At 41.3% G+C, this 26,361-nt stretch overlaps 1 protein-coding gene and 1 pseudogene across 4 annotated transcripts in view; one reads left to right on the top strand and one right to left on the bottom strand.

Moving 5' to 3' along the window:
• Positions 1–26,361, bottom strand: part of Pcsk5 (proprotein convertase subtilisin/kexin type 5) — a 430,528-nt gene that overhangs the window by 397,958 nt on the left and 6,209 nt on the right. The window lies entirely within an intron of this gene.
• Positions 20,588–20,682, top strand: LOC120100483 (small nucleolar RNA U13; annotated as a pseudogene).

Here is a 26,361-nt window from a genome sequence, read left to right on the forward strand (position 1 = left end):
AGAGAAACTTGTATAGTCTTGTTGATTGCTATTGTTTCACAAGAGCATGAAAACAGTGTCAGCCCGTATGTCCATCAACAAATGAATAATGAAAACATCACACACACACACACACACACACACACACACACACACACAATTTTATTTAGCCATAAAGAAAAATGAAATTATAAAATTTAATGGAAAATGGATCTGGAAATTATTAAGTGGGGAAGCACATACTAGAAAAACCAACACACAGTCTTCACTCCCATATACATTTAAGACCCTAGCTCCTAAATTTTACAAGTATGTATATGTGGATGTGAGCATAAGTAAAGGTCTTGAAACTAGTAAAGTGTCTTAGGGCTACTATTGCTGTGATGAAACACCATGACCAGCAGCAATGTGTGGAAGGATTTATTTCACTCACGGTTCCCTATAACAGTTCATTATCAAAAGCAATGAGGGCAGGAACTCAAACAGGGCAGGAATTTGAAGGCAGGAGCTGATGCAGAGGACACAGGGCGTGGGAGTGCTCACTGCCTTACTCCTCATGGCTGACTCAACCTGCTTTCTGATCACCAGCCCAGGGATCGTGCTGCCCACAGTAGACTGGGTGTTCCCACATTGATTACTAATTAATAAAATCACCTACATGCCTGTCTACCACCTGACCTTATGTAGGCATTTTCTCAATTAAAGCTCCCTCCTCTCTGATGGCTCTAGCTTGTATCCAGTTGACATAAAACTAGTCAGTACAAAAGGGGACCACAAAAGGGGAAATGGGTTTTAAGGAAGTGGGAGGAGGTAAACAGACCATGTGACATAGAAGCAGAAAGAGAACTAGTGGAGGCGGGAGGGTACAGCAGGGAGCATGGGTGGGGAAGAATTGGAAAGAAAGGTCAACTAATAGAAACTGCTCATGAAAAACATAACTAATCTATGTCTGCCTGATTAATAAACAAATTAAAAGCAGACCATTCTCCTCCACTCTCACATTCATCACATAGACCTCTGTGGTGCAACATGTGCGTGGTGCTTTCCCGTCAACAATTAAGCAAGCAATTCTGTAGCAACAGAAGCTGGGGCTTCCTGACTGAATTGTAGTCCGGTTCTATGGACTGGTACCTGACTGTAAGATAACGGTAAGTACATCTTACAGCTCAGTGTAAGATCTAATAGAATCAGTCAAGGTTTTAGCCTCCCAAGACGTCCCTGTCACAGCTTCAGGTGCCAGTCATAAGACCTAGTTTGACTTACAAACTGGCTTCCCTGCTACGGCAGCTCTCAGAATTCAAAGAGCCTGAGTTTATTATAAGGGATATAGATGGAAAGATGCAAGGAGGAGCCTCACGAAATACCTATGCTCTGTGGGAACACCACTCTCTAGGAATCCCCACGTATTAGACTGTCTGGAAGCTCTATGAGCTCTGCCCTGTAGGGTTTTATGCAGATTTTATTCCATTATCATGACCGAAGCCAGGAAAACCATGTGAATACATGACTGAAGGAAGAAGGTATAGTCAAATGCTATCAGCCAGACAGGAGAAACCTAGAAGGCCTTTGATTCAGACTCCATGAGGATGTTTTTGCAACATTTATTTCTCCTCCGCCTGGGACAGACCTATTTTAAAACAGGAGTCCTATTATCAGTCTGGGTTGGACGGTTTCTTTACTGCCAGCTCTAAGTACAGGGAAGATTATGGTCTGCCTTAGAGAAGAGGAATTCTAATTTCCATGGCCCATATTGGGGAGGGAGTTACTAACTCTAAACATATGGGTAAAAACAAAGATGAGCATCATGTCATCCACATATCCTTTGAAAGGCAAAACAGACCAGAGAGCCAGTTAACAGACGCCCCTGAGACAAGAGGCCGATTGCGAAGCAGCAGTGGGGAAGTTTCTAAGCTACTTTTCTCTACCTTTCACATGGTGGCAGTCACACTGCCACAGGCACTTGTCAACATTCATCACACTACGTAATAGTACTCCATGCCAACGATCCTTCAGCAAAATTGATATTTTTACAGGTGGTCCACGGGGAAGCTCCCCCTCCGCGTAGATACCATGATGCAGATGCAGAAACAGAAAGCGAAGTTGTTTGCTTCCATTTCATGATATCATCAAATCAACTTCATTCAGTTGAAAAGCTTCCCTGCAGCCATGGCAGCCTTTTCCACAGCGGATCTTCAGCAAACAGCAGCCCTGGGACTCATGTGCAGCATGTAAAGCACCCCTCTTTGTGGAATGAAGGAAATATTTCAACAACTCTCAGTAAACTGCTGCTCTCCTCGAAGCAAAATGCGTCTGATTATGCAACATGATGGGAACTGAAAATAAAATAAAATGGCTGAGTAATTCCGGGAGCAAAGAGAAAAGATGAGGAGACACCTAAGAGCCACTGGTCACATACCTAACATAACTGCCTCGAAAACAAGGGACAGGTCTGTAAGACATGGCGGTGGTTGAGCCAATGGCACCACACCAGCCAGCATTGCAATCCATGAGCTTGGCAGGAATGCACACAAGGCACCTGTGTACAGATTAACCAGAGTCTAGTCAACCCCTTCACAGCTACCTCAGGTCAAGAGATGAGGCTGTGAACCCAGGAGTGAGTTGTATGCATAACATCCACAAAGGAAGACAGGCAGTGCTGTCTGTTCTGACCTGTGAAGTCAAATGTATGAATGTGCCCCACATTTGCCCATTTCTATCTTTTAAAATAATGTAGTACATATGATGTATAGAGTATGTACATGTATATGATTGTGTATGTTTCTATGTACGGCTTTGGGTGTAAATATGTCCTGGCATATGTATGAGGTCAGAGAACAATCTTCATGTTGGTCCTCACCCTTGTAGCTTGTTTAAGGCTAGTCCCTTCTTGTTCCCCACTGCCTATGTCAGGCTGGCAAGCTGGCAAGCCTTCAGGGATTCTCCAGTCTCCCTTCCCTTCTTGCTTTAGGTACACTTGAGGTGCGCATGCTCTATTTGGGATCTAGAGATACAAATCCATGACGTCATTGTGTACAGCAATGCACACAGTGAGACTTTCCCCTCATTCCCCTCTCCTCCTTTATTAAGCTCTGGTTTCACTCACTTGTACTATTACCATCCCAATCTACATTTGAAATAAAGTTCCATTTCAGGATGTTTTATCCTGAAAAATAACTGAAAACATTCCTAATGTTAATGATACCATAAGACATAGTTATCTCTTAATTGGCATCTTGTTGAAAAATTTGTTCACTGGATCAATACAAGACCAAAGAATTGGAGCTAGAAATCTGTCAGTGACACACGCACTCATCACTGATAGGGTTAAAGGCTAAAACTGCCTTCCCATGGCCACTGGACCCACCATAAGAACTACATTGTAGCCTCTAGTTCTCTGTTTCAAAGTTTCAACAAATCCATGAAATCAGAAAATTCAGAACATACTTTCCTTCCTCTTTCAAGTAAAATGTTTCAATATCGTAAGGGGCAACTTTTAGTAGAAAAAAAATGTTTTTCCATTAGATCTAATAAGAGTTCACCAAGCCGTAGGCTTTATCTGCATTAGATTATCAATGTCTCCTTGGACCTCTGTTTCACTAGTGCACACAGGCGAGCGATCAATCTACTCTTGTAATCTCCACGGAGGTTCCACCTGAAGCTACTTCCCACGATTCTTCAGGAGATATGAGCTTTAAAAATTGCTTTTGAACATCTTTTTAGGTGTCATATTAGCAAGAGAGATCTGTTGACACTTCAGCTCTGTACATACTTGCTCCTCCAAATCCTTTAAAATGCCAACCGATTTGGGGTCATTTGCTCCAGCACCGTTTATAGTGGTCACTTCAAGAATTCTGCCACTAAGCCAAGCACAGGAGCTAAGCCCTAGGACCTCAGAACTGGAAGGCAGGAAAAGACTAAGCACAGCTACATAGTAAGACCCTGCTTCAAGAAGATAAAATATTTTTACCACTGCATCAACAGGACAGCTCATCTTTCATGTGTTTTTTCATATTTGTTTTATATAAGATGATGTTAGATGGCTGGGGATTTCTCTCAGTACCAGAGTATTCTTTAAGCATGCAGAAGGTGCTGCATTCTATTCCCAGAACTTGAAAAAAAATTAAATGCAATAAAGTGATTCTTAAAAGATGATATCATACCATTTTATAAAACTTGCCTACTTTCTGCTTTTATGAAATTATCAAAATTGCATTTACTTGGTTGGCTCAGGAGGGGCTACCGGCTCTCCTCCCATCTGCCTCAGACCGCCGCCTCCTAACCCCTTCACTTTCTCTGGCGCTCAGCCTCCGTGCCTATGTTCTTGCTGTTCTACTCACCAGGCATTCCCTGTGCCTCAACCTCTCCTCAGATTTTCCACTTTGCCTCAAAACTCATCTCCTCAGAACTCTGAGTCCTTTCTGACCTCCCAAGTGTCCTCTCTAGGCTGCTTTTATTGCTCAAGCTGTGTGTCTTCCGAAGCTGTGAAACACTGGTCTACTAGCAGCATCCGCATCACAGCCCAGGCTACAGTGGTTACCTAACACAAACTTACCCACCCAGACAGTGAGAGGACAGAGACCGGCAAAGGATTAGTGTCTCCACTTCCCACACAATAGAACTGATACCCACTACATTTGCTCACTGACCTACATTTACAATAGGGGCAACTGATAGCAACAAAATGCTTCTGACACCGCAGTCGGTGCTGTCCTCACTGGTTTAGGCAAAAACCTAAAGAATTCTGTAGCTTGTGCTTTGAGTCGCAGTCAAGCTTTTAGTGAGGATTCAATTTTGACCTGATAAGTTTCAAGATTATTATCTTATCTCAGCAATTTCTATGCTTGGATCAAGTACCCAACTTTTGTTTACTTATTTATTAATTTATTAATTTTTTCTTAACATGAAAAAAATCCATTGAACTTTTATCCCAGCAGCTTGCTTTATATATATATATAAAAGTGACCTCACATAGGCATTATGCCTCTAAGTAAATGTTTGCATGTATATACAAGAAAGTCAGAAGTGATGTTTAGGAAATGTATTTGGCCCTGTAGATTGAGTTTTAAGTATCTCTCTTTATCTTTCCTAAGCACTTACTGTTGACATAAAAGATAAACTCAATGCAGTATTTTACCAAAAGAATCATTGCAGTGTTTACACATTTTTTGCAGTTAACTGAAGACATATGCTTATCTACACAAATATTTCATATCTAGATAAATGGAGAAAAAGTAAGTTCACTTAATAGATATCAGGCTTCTATGGGGCTTCCATGGGATTGGAGATAAATCCATAAACTGTGTTAATGTTTGTGACACTGGATTTCCAAATGGCATGTCCAGTGTAGATGCAAGGAATTTAAATGAAGAGCAGAACTTCCCCCCTCAGCTGTAATGTGCCAAGGTTCTGTAACTAAATTGTGAAACAGATTTAAAGCCGCAATAAACCACGGTGATAAAGACCTAGGGTGGAGACTGGTTCCTGCAGCTACAAGCGTTTACTCCCATTTCAAATGTAACGTGCTAAATGGAATTCTACAGTGACTACATTAGCTACAGTGCTGTGTCTAGCCTGTTGCTGTAGTGGCTGTATTACAGACCTTGAAACAGAACGTATACTGCTTCTCATGATGGACACAGCACCATACCCTCCCTAGAACTTTCACAAACCACACGAGAAGCACCTCAAGTCTTTGAACTTGTGGACCTTAAGTCTGTAGTCACAGGTAAAAGGACACCAGGATAGCATGGTCATATTCCTATGCAAAAGGCAACATGACATCTGCCCCCACCAATACGAGCCTTCTGAGTTTCCCAGGAAAGAAGTCCAAGGGATCTAGCAAGATGGGCATGCCATAAGCATTGAGTTCATGTGTGGATTCAGTATTTGTATTTATTTATTATTGTGCATCTGGGACGTGTGCGGGCTCATGTGCAGAGGTCACAGGACAGACTGAGTTCTAACTAGGTTCTAACTGAGTTAGTTGAACTAGGTCATTTGGCTTCCGTGATTAGTGCTTTTCACCTGTGGAACCATTTCATCAGAATGTAAATATGCATACAACTAAGGATTGCAATAGTAAGAAAGGCACCTCAGTGTTTCAATTCATCATTCTTTGGGTTTTGTTGTTGCTGCTATTGGCCCATTAAGACAGTAGGCCAGGTAGTCAAACTTATGACACAGATGAGGATGACTCTGAACTTCTGATTTTCCTGTCCCTACTTCCCATGTGCTGGGATAGAAGGCCAACTGGAATATTTTTTATAAGGAGTTCTCAGAATTTTCTTTTGTAATCAGCATTTAGAATATGCTACAATTCAAGTCTGCAGAAGACCTGGACAGTAATATATCTATTCCTCTTTTTAGGTTCCATTGTCTACATTGTAGAAGAAGGGGCTAACTCAGTGGTTCTCAACCTATGGGTCGTGACCCCTTTGGCAAACTTCTATCTGCAAAAATATTTACATGACAATCCATAACAATTATGAAGTAGCAACAAAATAATCTTATGGTTGGGGGTCACCACTGCATGAGGAACTGTATTAAAGGGTTGCAGAATTAGGAAAGTTGAGAACCACTGGTCTAAGTCTACTGCTCTCAACTCTAAAATCCAGAAGAGTCTAATTACCTAAGGATATTTATACTTTAAAAGAATAATATCAGGGCTCTTCCAAAGATACAGACTTTTGAAAGTAGTACCCATTTCAAAACAAATGAATTATTATTACTTAAAACACATGCACACTTTCTTCCCAATAGTACATAACAACCCTATTTATTGTGGTGGTTTGGGGGCAAAAGGCAATGCCTTATTGGAATTACTGGATCCAGCAATACTCAAGCAATAAATTTTATAGAACTTGGTCACCCTGACATCTCAGAGTCCTTTATGATAACATTCAAGTCAATACATCTGGTTGAGTTAATAATTAGTTTAAGTATATTATAAGTCAGTGTTGCACACAACCATTCCTGGTACACGGTGATACAGTCCATTGTGACACAATTTGCTAATAATATTTCAAAACTCTAATTACTTATTCTATTTTTCTTTTGTGACCCTAATACTAATATTAAAAACTCATTTAATAATAAATAGGAAGTCAGGTATGATAGCTCACACCTGTAACCTCAACGCTCAAGAGACACGTGGAAGACTTCCAGCGGCTTGATGTGGGGAAAAGAGTGAATTCTAAACTAGGCGGAGTGAAAAAGAGACACCATCTCACAAAAATAAGAAGGCAAGCAAACAACACCTCAGGATTCTTAAGTAAGGTCTGCACGTGCAACAGAAAGAAAAGTTTGTCCTAGGAATCAGAAGGGCTTGGAAAAAACTCATGAGAAGTTCAGTCAGATGTCAAAAAATAAAAAAATAAATAAATTCAATTTAAGAACTGCAATGCTTAAATGTAAAAAACAAAATAAAACCATGTCATAGAGATGTCACTTAGCCCCACCCCCGATAAAATAAAGAGGCAGAATTCTTTTTTTAAAGAGTTGAAGATAGAGTTCCACTCTGAGATGTACACTGTAGGTTATTTCCCACTGAGACACATGAGATTAAAATTCTTAAATGCACCCCATGTTCCAGTCCAGCCCAGACACAAAAACATGCATAAGTTCACTAGGGCATAACAGAAATACACAACCAAGAGGGACCTGCTTTTCCAGGCTCTTTCCAGGGTCCTATATCCTAAGTAAGACTCTGAAGTTTTCCTATCGAGTTGCTGGATGAATAGGGCTACTCCAAATCAATAACAGGTATTGTGACACACAATATCACCCGGTACTTACTCGTGATATTCTATTTGCTGCTCTTTCCCATACCAAATACAAAAGACTATTATTATGCAACGGCCAGACTATCTCACTACAAAATGCAATAGAGTTGAAAATCAGCTAATGATTCATGTTTTTAGAGGGCAAGAAAAGGGACCAGAGTGGATGCAGGGGAAGGGGGCTTAGCACACTGTTTCTGAGCATGAGTTGTGAATCACATTTCTCTATCCTCCATGGTGTTCAAAGACCCCTGGTGAATGCTTGAGAGAACAGATGGTCTAACTCTGCATACACCATGATTTCCTACAATATAACTTACAATAGAGTTCAGTTTGCAAATTGGGCACAATAAGAGACATTTCAAGTTAATAATAATACAAATAAAGTTAATAATAAGAATATTTAACATACTACAAGTTCTTTATTTCGACTTCTGGGATTTTCCACTTAATATATTTAGAACAAAGTTGACAAGGAATAATGATTAGGAAGTACAGGCTTAGATAAGAGAAGTTGCTACAGGAAGAGCCCATTAAGCCACACTCAGAAGGTGTTTTTGAAAGCACCAAGTATTTTCTTACCATCTAAAACCAGGAATCACTAGCTGATATTCAACTCTATGGCGTTTTGTAATGAGGCACAGCCAGGACTGACAGCAGGGACATTGGAGCAAGGACTAAGGGAAGAGGGGCTGAATGGGAAGACTTTTAGTCACCAGGTCATGGATGACTCCAAGGAGGCAAAGCATGTGTGTTCTGGAACAAACCTGTAGAAAACTGGGAAGAGCAGAATCCAGAGTAGGCCCTGCTGTGTGTTGCTCACAACAAAGAAATGAAAAATGTTCCCTGGGTAAACATTGTGGGGGATTTCGCTAACAAAACCCCGTGTTCTTCACACTAGACTGCATGAGAATGCCAACCCTTTATGTTACATGTCTGCCTTTAAACATTCTAACCCAGGACCTACTGAGAGCATCCTTAGGACCACCCTCCTCACACAGAGAAAACCAGGGCCACTCTCAGCAACATTGGTGCTACAGCTGAGAGCTGTTTAGAAGTGCTAATCTCTGAGCACTCTGTCTACTGCATCTAGAGAATCTCAGATCTACGAAATCAGAATCAAACGTCTCAGCATAATGGAAATGCACTAAAATGGGAGAAACGGCACTTACAGGATGGGTGTACACTCCCCACTCACCTGCCTGACTCCTGAAGTCGTCACCTAACACACCTGTGCTCATTCTGGACCAACGGACATCTCCATATTCATCTAAGATAACCCAAAGGCCCACGATCTTTCTTTCAGGTATACTTATGCCTTCCCTTCACCTGGTTTGGCCCTTTGTTTCCTCACATTCTGTGGTGGTTTGGATAAAAATGGCTCCCACAGGCTCATAGCAAGTGGCATTATTTGAAATGATTAGGACTTGTGGAGGAGGACTTGTGATTAGGAGTTAGCTTTGGCCTTTTTCAAGGAACTGTGTCACTAGGGACAGGCTTTGATACTTCAAATGTTCAATCTATACTGTGTCACCACTTTCTCTTCCTTCTGCTCACCAATCTAGAGGCAGAACTCCCAGATACCTCTCTAGCACCATGTCTACCTGCCTGCCACCATGCTTCCTCCCATAATAATAGACTAAACTCCAGATTTTAAACCAGCCCCAATTAAATGTTTTCCTTTATAAGAGTTGCAGTGGTCATGGCGTTTAGTCACAGCAATGAGACCCTAACTAAGACACCTCCTGCATGACATTTCTTTAATCAACTATTTGCAACTGAAGAGATTTCCTAGATATTCCCCTTTCATTGCTTTTGATTTATTTTCTCCCTTCCCTGATTAGTTTGGCCCTTCCTTCTTTCCTTTCTTTCACCCTTCCTTCCTTCTTTCCTTCCTCCCTCCCTTCTCTTCTTTCCCCTCTCCTCCCCATTCCCTTCCTTGCATCTCAAGGTCTTACGTAGCCCAGGATGGCCCTAAACTCCTGATCCTCTTGCCTCTATTTCTCAAGTGCTTAACCCACATGACTGCACTAGCATCCCAGCTTCCTTTCCCTATTTTCTATTTCCTTACCATCACACGCCTTTGTCTATCCAATTAACCGTAGCCCTGAAAAATCTGGACACAACAATTCATGTGTCCCCTTACCAGGAGATGAAGCTTATATCTCCATGTCTTGAAGTTTTGATTAGTACTATAACTTTCTTTGATCTATGGGATGTTTACAAAGAAAACACAAACAGAAAATTAAAAGGGATTTGCACACTATGGCAGCAATTCCAGACAATGAGAAAAGCCATCGTAGGTTAGGGAAGCCCCAGGAAATGCTAAGTAATCTACCAGTGAATTCACAGCCCCCAAAGAAATAGGGAGTGTGATTTTGAGGCAAGGAGGGATGAGCAATTTATTCTGGTGAGAAAATATACTGCACTTGAGCATGAAAATTCCCAAGCGCAGTGCTAGTGTATGTCACTGCTAGGGTGTGTCGCTTGGGATGGCCTTTAGAGTGTGGGTATTTGAAAACGTTTTCAATGAACGGATAAGGACAGAATGCTGGCAATGGGGAAGACTCAAAGTGAAATCAGTGCATGACTACTGAACATTGCCTCCACGCTCCAGGGTAGAGAGTAGCTGAAAAGCCTTTCAGGGTTTACCACTGTCTTTAGTTTCCAGGTTTTTTTTCTTGAGTGAAGTAGTTATATCTTTATTAGTAAAAGAATATGGAAGTGTGTATTCCACATGCAGCATGTTAACTTAAGAAAACAAAACCTACAAGTCCATTAAGCCTCACCGTGCTCAGCTTGCCTAAGACAGCAAGGCCCAGGACCTCCAGAGTATTTTATCCATTATGAAGCACTCATGCTCCCCATTTTAAGGTACTCCAGCTTTTAGCAGATTGGGAATCGGCAAACCAAATCCTTGCACATTGCTTCAGCTCCTTCTTGCCAAAGAAGAAAAATCTGCTGCTTTGGACTCTGTTCAACAGTTGGAGACTCGACTTGGGCCATCGCTTTTCACATCTCAGATACTCCCTACTGTGTCTGCATCACGAAAATCGAAAATCAGGGAGTGCAAGTTCCCACATGACATGAAGCCAGGTCTCCAACCAGGAGAGCAGAGCATCCCCTGGAAAGAGACCACAGACTCAAATGGCTTCTGCAGCAGTGGGTGCTACAGCACAGTAAGGTCTTGGGGAAAGCACAAGCAGGCGCTATGGACAAGCAGCAAGACGGCTCTGCCCCTGTTTAGCAATCTTTCTTCTGAGCTGAAGTGTCACTATATTGCAGAGTGGCCCAGAATGCCCACACTTTAATGATCCTCTAGCCACAGCCCTTCAAGTAGCTGGCACTAGAAGAACAATTTATTTCAAATATAAAATACAAAAGCAAACAAGTTTATTTGATAGGGAACATTAAAGGATAACCTGTGACACACTAAATGTTTTCCTTCCCAAGAGTAGGGATTACAAAAAAGCCCTAAAATTTTGAACAGGTTTCAGTCCTAAACAGCTACACCTGAACTCACACTCCAAGTCTCAGTATAGTAAGCTGGTTGAAAAGCAACTTATTAGAGCAACTGAGCTCTCTGGATCTTCCAAACTCCTTTCAGGGAGTACAAATCTCTACACAAGGGAATCTAGAGTCCACATCTATGCAAAGACCTAGCTATCTGCCTTCTGATTTTCTGGTTTAGGAAATATGTTGTTGTTCATTAATATAGATTACTTAGGACTTTCTCTAAAACAAGGATTCTTGTACTAATCAACTCCCCCTTCTATCACAGATCTTATTTTATATCGTGTACAAGATTAAGAAAGAAACCATTAAGATTTGGATTTTTGTATTAATCCACCAGGTTCAGCTGCAACAACAGATGACCCAAGAAAATAAGCAATTGAAACCACCAAGGTTATCTCTAGCTTGTGTCATATGCCCACTGTGTACTAGCTCCTTGTGAGACACCCCCTCAAGAACCCAGACTAATGAAGTATCTACTACCTGGAGGTCTGCCAGTCACCCAGACAGATGACCATCACCAGGAGTCACTCACTGACTGTTAGTGAAGGGACATGTGTCACTTCTGTTCACATTTCACTTGTGCACACGTAACTCCAAAAATCCATAACTTCTCACACTGTGGGCAGCAATGGCTCGAGCTGTCCATATGACTTGTCATCTGTCCACTGCAGAATACACTTCTGAGGCCATTTTAACTGCTGAGCATCCTTCTAGATGTCACATGGCATTTGAAGGTACACCAGACTGGAACCCTGTCATTAAAGGAATTACTGGATAGACCAGACACCAAGAGGATGAGGCAAGATTATCACAAATTCAAGATCTGCCATGACTACAGAGTGGGTTCAAGCCAGTCTGGGATACTTAGTGACATCCTGTCTCAAAATAAAAGATACGAAAAGGCTGGTAGAGCTCAGTGATAGTTTTCTTGCCTGAAAGAAGGCTCTAGGTTCAGTACCCAGAACTACTATATTACTGTTCTCTCTCCCTCTCCGTCTCCGTCTCCGTCTCCATCTCCATCTCCTCCCTCCTCCCTCCTCCTTCCCCCTCTCTCCCTCCCTCCCTTTCTCCCTCCCTCTTCCTCTCCATTTTCCTCTCCCCTCTCCTCCCCCTTTTCTTTCCCTCTCCCTCTCCCACTCTCTCTTCCCACTCCTCCTCTCTCTCTCCCTCTCCCTGTCTCTCTGTAACCGGGAAGGAAATCATGACAAATAGAAAGAAAGAAAACAGGAAAGTTCACCTGCGTGCTTGATGAATGCTAGAGATTTTAGCCCACAGATAATTTGAGTCATGTGAGTGAAGAGGCAGGATCTGAGCCTGACAGTTTTCAGACACTGAAAATGGACACAGGGGTCCATTTGCAAGGAAGAAAAAGAGAGGGTGACTGAAGTCCTGACCGCTGAATGGCCAGGAGAGGAGAAGACAGAGTCCAAACAAAAAGAATGGATGGGTCTTTGCACTGAGATGCATCGTGTCAGAGGAAGAAATTGCTCTAGTCTTAACTCACACATCGCATGGGAAAACTTATTCTCCTCTCTCTCTCTCTCTCTCTCTCTCTCTCTCTCTCTCTCTCTCTCTCTCTCTCTCTCTCTCTCTCTCTCTCTCGTGAAACCCAGGAAATCACTCATCTTCCCTTCTATGTGTCTGAGCCTGAGGGCCTGGTCATTTGAGGCTTGGATCTGACAGCCCTAGATAGGTCAAACGGGGAGACCCATCTCGTTTGAGAGATTGGCTTCCGGCCATGTCACTCAACCAAGAGAATGTTCTTTCTGTAATTAAAGGGAGTTAACTCCCAATGAATGTTTGTTCTATTTGTCCTGAGTTTGTTTCCTATCTCCCAGGATATTTCAGAAGCCACTCCTTATGGTCTAAGCTAGAGGACTAATTTATGTCTGTTTGTTCTGGAGTCTGCAATCCAATCCTCCCTCTCATGAAGATTCAGAGTTTTGGCCTTCCAAAACAACCAATCCGGCTTGGCCCTGCCCTGTGTCTATGGCCATCAGAAGATTTCACTGCTATCTTTCAGGAAGCTTCAAGGACCTTCAATATGCTGCATTTGCTTTTTTTCCCATTGCACTGTTTCTGCGCAGACAGTAGATCTGCCTGTGACCTGAAACTCTTTTCTCATCATTAGCCAGTTCTTTGACGGGAAGGCTCTATGCTTTTTTCTTTTCACTGTCCCAGCAGACACAAGACTTCCAGGGCCATATTCAGAGCAGTTATGACAGCCAGGAAGCTCTTGGTGCTCACTGATATCCATGGAGAAGCAAGTCTGTTCCCAGGGTGAACTGGGACCTGGCTCTCACACTGGATACTGTCATTCTGAGTACTTCGATGATCACACAGATAAAGCTGAGAGTCAAAAACAGAATGACCTCAAGGACAATGCCAAGGTCAGAAACAGTAAGAGATAAGTGTTGGTTATTACCCAGGAAGCCAGAGTTTTAATGTACCGGCGTATCATTGATTTTTTAACTCCACCTCTTTATCAAACATATTATGTCCTAACCAGTCTTCCTCATTGGCTGTGTTATAAACATTTTAGAAACTTTCTCTAGTGTTCAGATTTATTTTGTACAAATTGCACGTGTCTATAAGTGTTTTAGGATTTAACTAGTATATTGACTGTTTCTAGAGTCATTTCATAGCACCATTCAGCATGCTATGAAATAGCATAATAATTACCACCCCCCTCCCGCCCCCAAGGAGGAAACCAAGGAATTGAAACCCAACTACAGTAAGTCCCAAAAGAGAAAGCACAATAGGGATTGGTTTGTTCGAAGGTTCACAGGAATTGTGCCTATATGCTGGGTTTAGCTATACTTTCAGGGCAGATAAAGAAGTGACTTTGAGATAACTTAGTATTTTGAGGAGCAATGGTTAGCTGAGCATTCTGAGCACAAAGACAGGTATAGAAGCAGGAAATCATGGAGGACATCTAGGGAACAATGCTCAGTTAGGCACTTAAGAGGCAGAGTAGGATACAAAATGGTGCAAGTATTTCAAGACAAGTGGGAAAAAATCATGAAAATGCCAAAGGCATTCATGTATCAGATACCAGAACTCCTGGTGACTTCAGAACAGGGAAGTGCTAACAGCAATGTCAAGCTCTACCATAGCTTTCTTGTTACATTTGTGGTCAACTCCTTGGGGATTTTGTGTGTGCAACCTCCTCTGTATTGAGCTCACCCCCCTGCAGAAAGCTTTGTAGATAGCTCCTTTCTTTTTCATCTATATTAAATTGGGTATTTCTTATTTACATTTCAAATGTTATTCCCGATTTCCAGGCCAACATCCCCCTAACCCCTCCTCCTCCCCTTCTATATGGGTGTTCCCGCCCCATCCTCCCCCCATTACTGTCCTCCCCCGAAGAATCCCATTCCCTGGGGGTTCAGTCTTGGCAGGACCAAGGGCTTCCCCTTTCCACTGGTCCCCTTACTAGACTATTCATTGCTACCTATGAGGTTGGAGCCCAGGGTCAGTCCAACCTTGGGTAGTGGCTTTGGGTAGTGGCTTAGTCCCTGGAAGTTCTGGTTGCTTGGCATTGTTGTTCATATGGGGTCTCAAGCCCCTTCAGCTCTTTCAGTCCTTTCTCTGATTCTGTCAATGGGGATCCCATTTTCAGTTCAGTGGTTTTCGGCTGGCATTCACCTATGTATTTGCTAGATTCTGGCAGTGTCTCTCAGGAGAGATCTACATCCGGTTCCTGTCAGCCTGCACTTCTTTGCTTCATCCACCTTATCTAGTTTGGTGGCTATATATGTATGAGCCACATGTGGGGCAGACTCTGAATGGGTGTTCCTTCAGCCTCTGTTCTAAACTTTGCTTCCCTATCCCCTCCTAAGGGTATTCTTGTTTCCCTTTTGAAGAAGGAGTGAAGCATCTGCATTTTGGTCATCCTTCTTGAGTTTCATGTGTTCTGTGCATCTAGGATAATTTGACCATTTGGGCTAATATCCACTTATCAATGAGTGCATACCATGTGTGTTTTTCTGTGATTGGGTTACCTCACTCAGGATGATACTTTCCAGTTCCATCCATTTGCCTATGAATTTCATAAAGTTTTTGATAGCTGAATAGTATTCCATTGTGTAGATGTACCAAATTTTCTGTATCCATCACTCTGTTGAAGGACGTCTGGGTTCTTTCCAGCTTCTGGCTATTATAAATTAGGCTGCTGTGAACATAGTGGAGCATGTGTCTTTTTTATATGTTGTAGAATCTTTTGGGTATATGCCCAAGAGAGGTATAGCTGTGTCCTCAGGTAGTGCAATGTCCAATTTTCTGAGGAACCTCCAGACTGATTTCCAGAATGGTTGTACCAGTTTGCAATCCCACCAACAATGGAGGAGTGTTCCTCTTTCTCCACATCCTTGCCAGCATCTGCTGTCACCAGAGATTTTGTTCTTAGCCATTCTGACTGGTGTGAGGTGGAATCTCAGGGTTGCTTTGATTTGCATTTCCCTCATGACTAAAGATGTCAAACATTTCTTTAGATGCTTCTCAGCCATTCGGCATTCCTCAGCTGTGAATTCTTTGTTTAGCTCTGAACCCCATTTTTAATAGGGTTATTTGTCTCCCTGCAGTCTAACTTAGTGAGTTCTTTGTATATTTTCGATATAAAAAAATCTGTTGTAGGATTGGTAAAGATCTTTTCCCAATCTGTTGGTTGCTGTTTTGTCCTAACCACAGTGTCCTTTGCCTTACAGAAGCTTTGCAGTTTTATGAGACCCCATTTGTCAATTCTTGATCTTAGAGCCTAAGCCATTGGTGTTTTGTTCAGGAAATTTTCTCCAGTGCCCATGTGTTCGAGATGCTTCCCCACTTTTTCTTCTATTAGTTTGAGTGTATCTGGTTTGATGTGGAGGTCCTTGATCCACTTGGACTTAAGCTTTGTACAGGGTGATAAGCATGGATCGATCTGCATTCTTCTACCTGCTGACCTCCAGCTGAACCAGCACCATTTGCTGAAAATGCTATCTTTTTTCCATTGGATGGTTTTGGCTCCTTTGTCAAAAATCAAGTGACCATAGGTGTGTAGGTTCATTTCTGGGTCTACAATTCTATTCCACTGGTCTATCTGACTGTCTCTCTACCAATACCATACAGTTTTTATCACTATTGCTCTGTAATACTGCTTGAGTACAGGGATAGTGATTCCCCCTGAAGTTCTTTTATTGTTGAGGATAGTTTTAGCTATCCTGGGTTTTTTGTTATTCCAGATGAATTTGCAAAATATTCTGTCTAAATCTCTGAAGAATTGGATTGGAATTTTGATGGGGATTGCATTGAATCTGTAGACTGCTTTGGGTAAAATGGCCATTTTTACTATAATATACCTGCCAATCTATGAGCATGGGAGATCTTCCCATCTTCTGAGATCTTCTTCAATTTCTTTCTTCAGAGGCTTGAAGTTCTTATCATACAGATCTTTCACTTGCTTGGTTAAAGTCACACCAAGCTATTTTATATTATTTGGGACTATTATGAAGGGTGTCGTTTCCCTAATTTCTTTCTCAGCTTGTTTCTCTTTTGTGTAGAGGAAGGCTACTGTTCAGTTAATTTTATACCCAGCCACTTTGCTGAAGGTGTTTATCAGGTTTAGTAGTTCTCTGGTGGAACTTTTGGGTTCACTTAAATATACTATCATATCTTCTGCAAATAGTGATATTTTGACTTCTTCCTTTCCAATCTGTATACCATTGATATCCTATTGTTGTCTGATTGCTCTGACTAGGACTTCAAGAACTATATTGAATAAGTAGGGAGAGAGTGGGCAGCCTTGTCTAGTCCCTGATTTTAGTGGCATTGCTTCAAGCTTCTCTCCATTTAGTTTAATGTTAGCAACTGGTTTGCTGTATATGGCTTTCATTATGTTTAGGTATCGGCCTTGAATTCCTGTTCATTCCAGGACTTTTATCATGAGGGGGTGTTGAATTTTGTCAAATGATTTCTCAGCATCTAATGAAATGATCATGTAGTTTTTATCTTTCAGTTTGTTTATATAGTGGATTACGTTGGTAGTTTTCTGTATATTAAACCATCCCTGCATACCTGGGATAAAGCCTACTTGATCGTGATGTATTCTTGGATTCAGTTTGCCAGAATTTTATTGAGTATTTTCACGTCGATATTCATAAGGGAAATTGTTCTGAAGTTCTCTTTCTTTGTTGGGTCTTCATATGGTTTAGGTATAAGAGTAATTGTGGCTTCATAGAAGGAATTAGGTAGTGCTCTGTCTGTTTCAATTTTGTGGAATAATTTGGATAGTATTGGTATGAGGTCTTCTATGTAGGTCTGATAGAATTCTGCACTAAACCCGTCTGGACCTGGGCTCTTTTTGGTTGGGAGACCTTTAATGACTGCTTCTATTTCTTTAGGAGTTATGGGGTTGTTTAAATGGCTTATCTGTTCCTGATTTAACTTTGGTACCTGGTATCTGTCTAGGAAATTGTCTATTTCCTGCAGATTTTCAAGTTTTGTTGAATTATAGACTTTGTAGTAGGATCTGATGATTTTTTGAATTTCCTGTGAATCTGTAGTTATGTCTCCCTTTTCATTTCTGATTTTGTTAATTTGGACACACTCTCTGTGTCCTCTCATTTTTCTGGCTAAGGCTTTATCTACCTTGTTGATTTTCTCAAAGAACCAACTTTTGGTTCTGTTGATTCTTTCTATGGTCCTTTTTGTTTCTACATGGTTGATTTCAGCTCTAAGTTTGATTATTTCCTGCCTTCTACTCCTCCTGGGTGTATTTGCTTCTTTTTGTTCTAGAGTTTTAGGTGTACTGTCAAGCTGCTGATATATGTTCTCTCCTGTTTCTTTCTGCAGGCACTTGGGGCTATGAGTTTTCCTCTTAGCAAGGATAGCTCCTTCTTACCATTTAGGTACTTAACTCACTGTTTTGTCCTGCATGAGCTTCTTTGGCTTTTGTCTCAAAAGTGCTCACTCTCCTCTACATCGGTTTTTAATCTACTAAGGTATGTGCTTTCTAAGAGCACTTACAAGTTATTTTACTTATGTCACTAAGGTTTATAGTGTGCCTTCTCCCAATCTAAGATAAACTTAACCAGAACAAGCAAATGTAGCAGGGTTAAGCTTACCAGAATGGTTGACAAACAGGTACCTATTAATCACCCCCAGGGCTTAATAGATAGATGATATCATACACTTTACTCATACAAAGTATATTGTTCTTGTTAGGTGTGCTTTGTCAACCTAGATATACCTGGGAAGAGTGAATTTGAATTTTAAAAAAGCCTCCATCAGAATGACCTGTAGGCAAGTCTGTAGTGCATTGTCTTGTTTAATGAAGGATGTGGAGATGACCTGCCCACTGTGGGCAGTGCAACCCCTAGACAGGTGGTCCTGAGTTGTACAAGTAGGTTGACCAAGCCTTTAGAAGCAGGCCAGTAAGCAATGTTCCTCTGTGGCTTCTACTTCAGCTCCTACCCCCACATTCCTGCTTTGACTTCCCATAGTAATGGAGTGTGATCTGAGAACTATATGGTGAAATAAATTCTTTCCACCCAAAGTTGCTTTTGGACACTGGGTTTTATCACATGCATAAATATCCTAACTAAGACATGCATTATCCAGTGGTTTATCCAGAGATACTGAAAAGGGAAATACCACTATGGATAGTTTCAAATGACTGTACATCCCAGCACTTGGGAGGTAGAGTCAGGAGGAGCAGGAATTCAGGGTCATACTTGGTCTACATAGTGTTTGAGGTCAGTCTGGGATATCTGACCCTTTCTTAGAAAACAGAGAGAGGACATAACAGTGAATTAAATGACATTTTGATTAACATTACTCATCAACTCTTCCCTTCTGCTTCAACAGATTTGTAAATGTGAATTTTGCATAAACAGAATAATCATTTAGCATAGCAATTTCAAGGTCCCTGCAACAAATCCTAAGCTACAACTTTTTTCGTAGAAAGCATTGATATTTATGCTTGCTTCTATTTCCACCTCCAACACATACATACACATCCTCACACATGCGCACACACACACACACACACACACACACACACACACACACACACACACACACACAATCATTTAGTGTACCTAGAATAAATAGTCTTGATGATTAGAGATTAAAGAGAGAAGTTGGCTGGATAGTTTGGGTTAATAAGACAACAAAAGTCACTGACCAAGTTTTGAAAATGGCTACATAACTCTGTTAATTCCTCCCATTTTCTTAGTCATTATTCAAAAAAATGCATAACTTTTTCTTACTTTCCATCTGTCTTTCAGATAATGGCTGACATCTAGGCATGTTCTCTATGACACTCCAGGCTTGCCTACTCTTTCTGAAGCTCTCCACCTCCCACTACGCTGGTGTTTGCTGCCACAGGGCTGCTTGCTGATCTCCACTGCTGAGCATCCCAGCCTAACTCAAAAGGCAGGAACTGCTTCCTCTCTCCTTTCTCCACAGATTCTCTCCCAAAGCTCCTCGGTGCTTTTTACAACTTGCTTGCCCTTCTTTCTTCTCCCAAACTCTAATAAAAAGTGTCTTTGAGTTTCCCCTGAGTCCATTTTTAAATTCTCTTATTAATGAGACTAATCCCAAAGAGGGGGCCTTAATTTGTCAGAAATGCAGGGTGCCCAAAGGAGAGGTGCCTAAACCTACAGTTAACACCACCACAAGCAAGCAGTACCCATCTAATTTGGAGTTACGGATATCTGACTATAATGTTAAAGGCTCTGGGATTATCTCCCCGCTCCCTGCACTCTATTCTAACCTGTGTGCATGACCAAGCTTTATTTTGGTTGAGAAATTTCAATTAGAGAAAACAAGACAGAAGCCTGGGAACATCAATATGGAGAGAATGCAATATTTTCACAGCTGTAACTGTCTCAGTATAGAAGAACACCAAATCTTTTATCTATGAATATTATTACAAAAGAATCAGCCCTACCAATAAGTTTTTCTTCAGTTTCAAAGTTCTTTCACCCTGAACACACACACACACACACACACACACACACACAGAGAGAGAGAGAGAGAGAGAGAGAGAGAGAGAGAGAGAGAGAGGGAGAGAGAAAGCTCGGCTTACTGGAATGCTGGGAAAGCCATCACGAAAAGGCCTGCTTTTAATAAATCTGATTTCAATGTTGGCATGGTATCCAAAATGTAATTTTCCCAAGAGAGAATTAACCATTCAGATAATGCATAGAAAATTACACTAGGAACTTAATGTTTCTTTAGTAATTCTAACTCTAAATTAACATACAGATTAACATACAAATGCAAACAAGATTAACCTATTGCATAGAGTAATCTTAAAATGCTATATATTACTGATCTTTTTGTCTCCTAAACATGAGGATTGGATGTTCACATCAGTGACATTCCTCCCTCACACCTTGTTCTGATGTCACACGTTACCCATCTGACGTGAAAAAAGAAATGGTTCTAAGAAGGACACTCTATAAATAAATCTAAAATCCATATCCAATAGGCAGTAAAACTTAGGGCAAGAGTACATAAAGCAACATGTTCAGAACCCTGCTTCATTGTGCTACGTTAAATATACATTTAATATACATATATATTAATATACATACATATATATGGCAGGCTATGTGACATGTGAATAAATTAATAAATTTTCATCATAATTCAGAGATGGAAAGCAGGCTATATGGTTACCTAAACTGTAGTAAATATATGTGACATCGTACTTTACAGCTGGTGTGATAGAAAACACCTGATCAGTAATCCCTACATGGGACCCAGACACAGGAGGATCACTATGAGTTTGAAGTCAGCCTAGACTCCATAAAGAGAAGCAGGGAATCCTGGCTCCACCGTAAGTAGCCGTCCCTCAAAACCAAACGTGATGTAGCTACTGCCTCCAGATTGAACCCGTCCTTTCTGAAGGAAAAAACTTGAGTCATAAGACCCAGGAAACTAATGAAACTCACAAGGCTCAGGAAACTCCGAGTTACAAGATTCACAAACCCTTCTCCAAGCAGTAATCTATCAGAGAGAAGACGCTCCCCTGGGCCTGACGGCAAGTTGTACAGGGAGCTCCAGGCAGACAGTTTTCTTGAGTGGTCAACAGTGCTTAGACGGGTTTTTTTGGTGATGCAGATGCCTTTGAGTCATTCACACTTCTGCAAATAACCCCTCATTCCTGCTACTCTCAGTAACCCCAGTAAACGCACTAGTCCAATAAAAGACATTGAAATAGAAGAGAGGTCTTTGGTTTGTCATGTGTGCCCTACCTGGGATGAAGAGACATTTGTTCCTGGCTCCCCAGGAAAAGTTATAACACCGAAAGAAAAATAACTTTAGTATTATTTCTAGTCTAACAATCTCCATGTACTCGGTTCCTTCTATATTCAGAGCTCAGTGCAATCTTCAGATTTTAAGTCAAATAAAGGGGGAAAAAACCCACACACACGGGGCTGGGGATTTAGCTCAGTGGTAGAGCGCTTACCTAGGAAGCGCAAGGCCCTGGGTTCGGTCCCCAGCTCCGAAAAAAAGAACCAAAAAAAAAAAAAAAAAAAAAAACCCACACACACTGGGAGTTGAAAGCAATCAGCTCTGTGTCTGTCTTTATCCCATAAGTTGGTACAGGACCTGCAGTGCAAATAATAGCACACCGTAGTGGAAAGCAGAGATAATGTCTACATTTATCCAAGGAGAATTGAAACGTGAGGCCAACTCCACGTTTATCAGCACAGTGGGTCTACCAGCCCAAATCACTTCAATCCCCACCTAACTCACACTAATAACCCTTCCCAGTCTCTCAGCCTCAGCTTATTGACCCCTTCTAACCCGCTGCTCTCAGATGTTCACTCTCTGGCCACCCACCTCTGCCACACCTTGGACCTTATCATCATACAGAAACGTTACAGGGAGAAGCTTATGAAAACCCTCTGGGATGGGGTATACGCATACAGTGGACCATACCTATAATCCCTTCACTAGAGAGACAGAAGCAGGAGGATTACTCCAAGTTCCAGGGAAGCCGGGATATATGGAGACACTCTTTCAAATAAACAGCAGCAACAAAACACCTCAGGAATGGCTTTAATCATTAGTTTATTGAATTAGCCATCCATTTTTATTTTGAATTTACAGCCCTATGCCCACCTACTCCTGGGTTCCTACCAGTTGCCTCTCTATCAAGTCAAGATACTGTTCAGTCATTTCAAAACAGTATTCTTGTGTTCAGGGACTAGGTCCCTAGTTCCCAGAGTCTCTTTCTGCCTTCCCTCTAAGCTGGTAAATTCCACCCCTCTGGTATGAAGGGCAAAATGGTACAAAACCAATCAATGATTCATTTCTTTTACTTGTCTGTTTAATCGATACCTACTGAGCTATAAGTACGAGCAACAAATAACCACATTGCTATTTGCAAATTCGTTTTAAAGTGGCTTATCTTTTTAAGAATTTTCTAAAAATATTTCAAACTCTGGAGCATACAGACATCCCTTCCACAGGTCCTGTTCCTCTGTAGGCCCCCTTTGCTTGTTCAGTGGCTGACACTGTCATGACTATTCAATACCACTTCGTTTCTATCACAACATGAGCACCTCTGTCTCTCCACTCACTTTCGTTCCTGTGAGAATTTGGAAGTACTAATCTCTCTCTCTCTCTCTCTCTCTCTCTCTCTCTCTCTCTCTCTATCTCTATCTCTATCTCTATCTCTATCTCTATCTCTCTCAAATGTATTCTTCTACCTAGGCTCTTTGTACCTCTAGTTTAACATCTACTATGCTTTGTGCTAGGGACATTTACTTAAATGGAGCTCTGAACTGTATCTAAAGAGCTCACTGACTAGTAGAGAAATAAAAGTCTAAGTGTGCCTGTGCATGTGCCTGTGTGTGTGTGTGTGTGTGCGTGTTCACGTGCCACACACACACATGGTAGTAATCATTTCCTTTCTAAAATCAAACATGTTTGAAAGTAACAGCATCCATGAAAAGAAATTAATAGACTGAAATGAGTTAATGAAGGTTAAGACAACTTAAAAAAAAGGCTTAGTGACATTTCTTATTTATTAATCAATGTAACCTATGTCAGTGCTATTTTAATTAATTCTCACAGCAATTCTGTGAGGAGGAAATAATGTTATTATCTCCCTTCACACATGAAGAAACAGGCAGAGAAAGATCCCCTATATTCCAGCTTAGAAGTAATGCCGTTAGGGTACCAAGATCTTTGACCCTAGATCTGTGTCCTAACTACAATATGTTGGTGAGAAAAAAATGGAGAGAGAGAGGACAGACAGATAGGAAACTTAGCAGAAGCAGAAGTGCAGGCAATGACTTTGCATTTGGTCCTGCATGGGATCACAACCCAACTGAATCCCAATGTGAAATAGAGCAGGAGAACGGGCTAAGAACTCCACTCATTCCCACCCTGCTGGATAGAACGCCTCATTGCCATAGACCCAGTGGACACATCCTTTCATTCGGGACCTCTTAGAAGGCACCTCCCCTGCTCTGTCTTCCCATTGCCCACTGCCTTCCTCCTTGGCTTCCTAACTGAGGGCATTCCTCTACCTTTCTTTCATGGTCCCGCTTCTCTAGCCATGTGTCATCCCTCAGCAACTGATGTTCACAGTGCACTTCCTACAAACTTCCACAGGTCATGTGGAGGTGGATGAAGGGTAAACTCTATCTGCAGAGATCGCTACTTCTTTCCTGGGCTAAATACTCTCCTGCCCGTCAGAAAGGAAATTTCATTGCTCCTGTCCTTTTGTATAGGGCTGATGATCTCAATTGTGTGTGGAATCTGAATGAGGGTGGGAAAGCAAGCCATTGAGCAAGAGAGTAGAGTGGTAGGTATCCTGACTGAGAGGAAAGAGGAAATGATACGCATAAGTCAAAAGAAGTAGAGTTCTAGATGTTGAAACACTTAGTGATTTGATGGATAACAGGAACACTAAAGGAATAATATTAGGCATGTATTGTTTACTGAAAACTGGCAACCAAAATGACTAGATTTTAGGTACTCCTGTTAAAAAATAAGTAGGCTGAAGACATGTCACAGAGGGTAATAGTATGTATGGCTCTGGTAGATAACCCAAGTTCGGTTCCCTGCACCCATGTTGGGCAGCTGTCAATGATCTGTAACTTCGGCTTCAGTTGAATTTGACGCTTCTGCCTACCGCAGCCCAGCATACCCACATAGGCACAAACAGGCAAGTTTTAATTTTAAATTTTAAAAACACAAAATTTTAAAAATAAAATATTTTTAATAAATAAATTAAAGGGTGGAGAGATGTAAAAGATTTACGTGTCTCTAACTATGTGTGTATACGTCTCTATATGTAACACACACACACAAACATATATATATACTCATCTACTGAAACACGATATTGTACACATTAAAACCTATGCTAAACAAAATTCTTTCAAAACTAAGGATTAATCTATGTCACCTCAAAAGTGTCCCCATATATTGTTCAAATGGTACTAATGACTCCCCATTCTTCAAGTCCTGAAGCTATAATTGAAGCTGTTTCATTCATTCTCCCTCAAGCCACACTTTCAACTTAGTCACCAAAACCTACTGAATATACTTCCTTAGGAACTTCCAAATCTTTCCCACTTTATTATTAGTGATAACCTTTATCTTCAGCTGCTTCCTCCAGTTCATTATGAACACTCCCCAGGCATGATTGAACCATCCTAAGTGGACAGATCTCCGCTGCTCCTTTGAATGACCGTGGGGAGTAAAGCTCTCTAGTCTCAGCAATGCTCTCACAATCTGTAGACCCGGGGAGAGTCACATGTCCGTTGAAGCAACATGTGCTGTATGCTCTCCTCATAGAACTTAGTATATATAACTAACCATAGTATACATAGTAGACACAGGATAACTAATCTTCCCTGGTAATGTTAGAGCTAGCCTGAGCATTATGGCCTTATGTAATCGTATCAGTAGTGGGGTCATTCCCTGTCCCACATCTGTTTTCTCTTATTCTAGTAATAGAATTTCATTTTCCTTTAGGGAACTGCCCCTCCCCTTATGTCGGACTGCCAGCCGAGATAAACATTTCACTTGCTTCAAAGCTCAACACGTGGCTCAGGATGACCCATGAACCACTCTCCCCTTGGACAAATGACTGGCCCAAATGTGGGATACATACTCCCATTCAATGACCAGAACACACTATCTTCCTTTTGGGGGTTTAATGCCACTGCTGGGTAAGAGAATTACTGAGAGTCACATGACCTTTGAGGTTTTGTGGAAACCATTCGCCTGAGAGTGAAGCTAACAAGGGAAAGTGAAGAGTCACAGACATTAGTATCACCTCTGGCTTTTGAGCTAGACAAGTCCATAATCAGTCTTTAAAACAAGACAAAACAAAACAAAATTTGGCTGTAGAAGTTCAGAATTCACAATTCTTCACATAAAGAAGGCACATAAATGTCTACAAATTGACTAGGAGTCACACATGCCAATGTCCTTAGGTAAACCTCTACCTGGATTGTGAACACTACTAAGATTAAATCCTTAATTGTTTCTGTAATAGAACAAAAAGCATTGTAATTAATGGAAGTTAGTTTGGCTCACGATAGGGTCTATTTAAAAGAAAAGTATAGACCCCATAAATTCTGTAAAAAAATATCATCTGCTATTTTCAGAACTGTGGGATGAGATAGGTAAAACTGTTTCAACTGATAAATTCCCTGTGTACTCAACTGCTTGCCATTGTGTATTTAAGTGACATGAGTTGGGTTCTGGACACCTGACCCCAAGATGATTCCCTCTGTGTTCTTTATAGGCCTACAATGTTTCACGTTTTACTTCCTCACTCTTCTTAATATACATTCACAGTGAGGTGAAATTGAAAAGCTGGCATTTTGATTTTGCAACCCCTACATTGTCCGTAATTGGTAAACACAAGGCCTATCCAACCAGGAGACTGGAAGGCTTAGCGCTGATCAGGTTTTTAAAAAAGTATAGACTACATAAATTCTGTAAAAAATGTCACCTGTTGTTTTGAGCCTCAAGCTCAAAACTGTATTCATGGCTCTTAGGCAAAAGTTTAGGTAGCCCTCAGTATCCTCTTAGGGAAATCAGGTACAATGCTGTCTATTCTTCCATT

This window comes from Rattus norvegicus, chromosome 1, assembly GCF_036323735.1.
Source record: "Rattus norvegicus strain BN/NHsdMcwi chromosome 1, GRCr8, whole genome shotgun sequence".
NCBI lineage: Eukaryota > Metazoa > Chordata > Mammalia > Rodentia > Muridae > Rattus > Rattus norvegicus.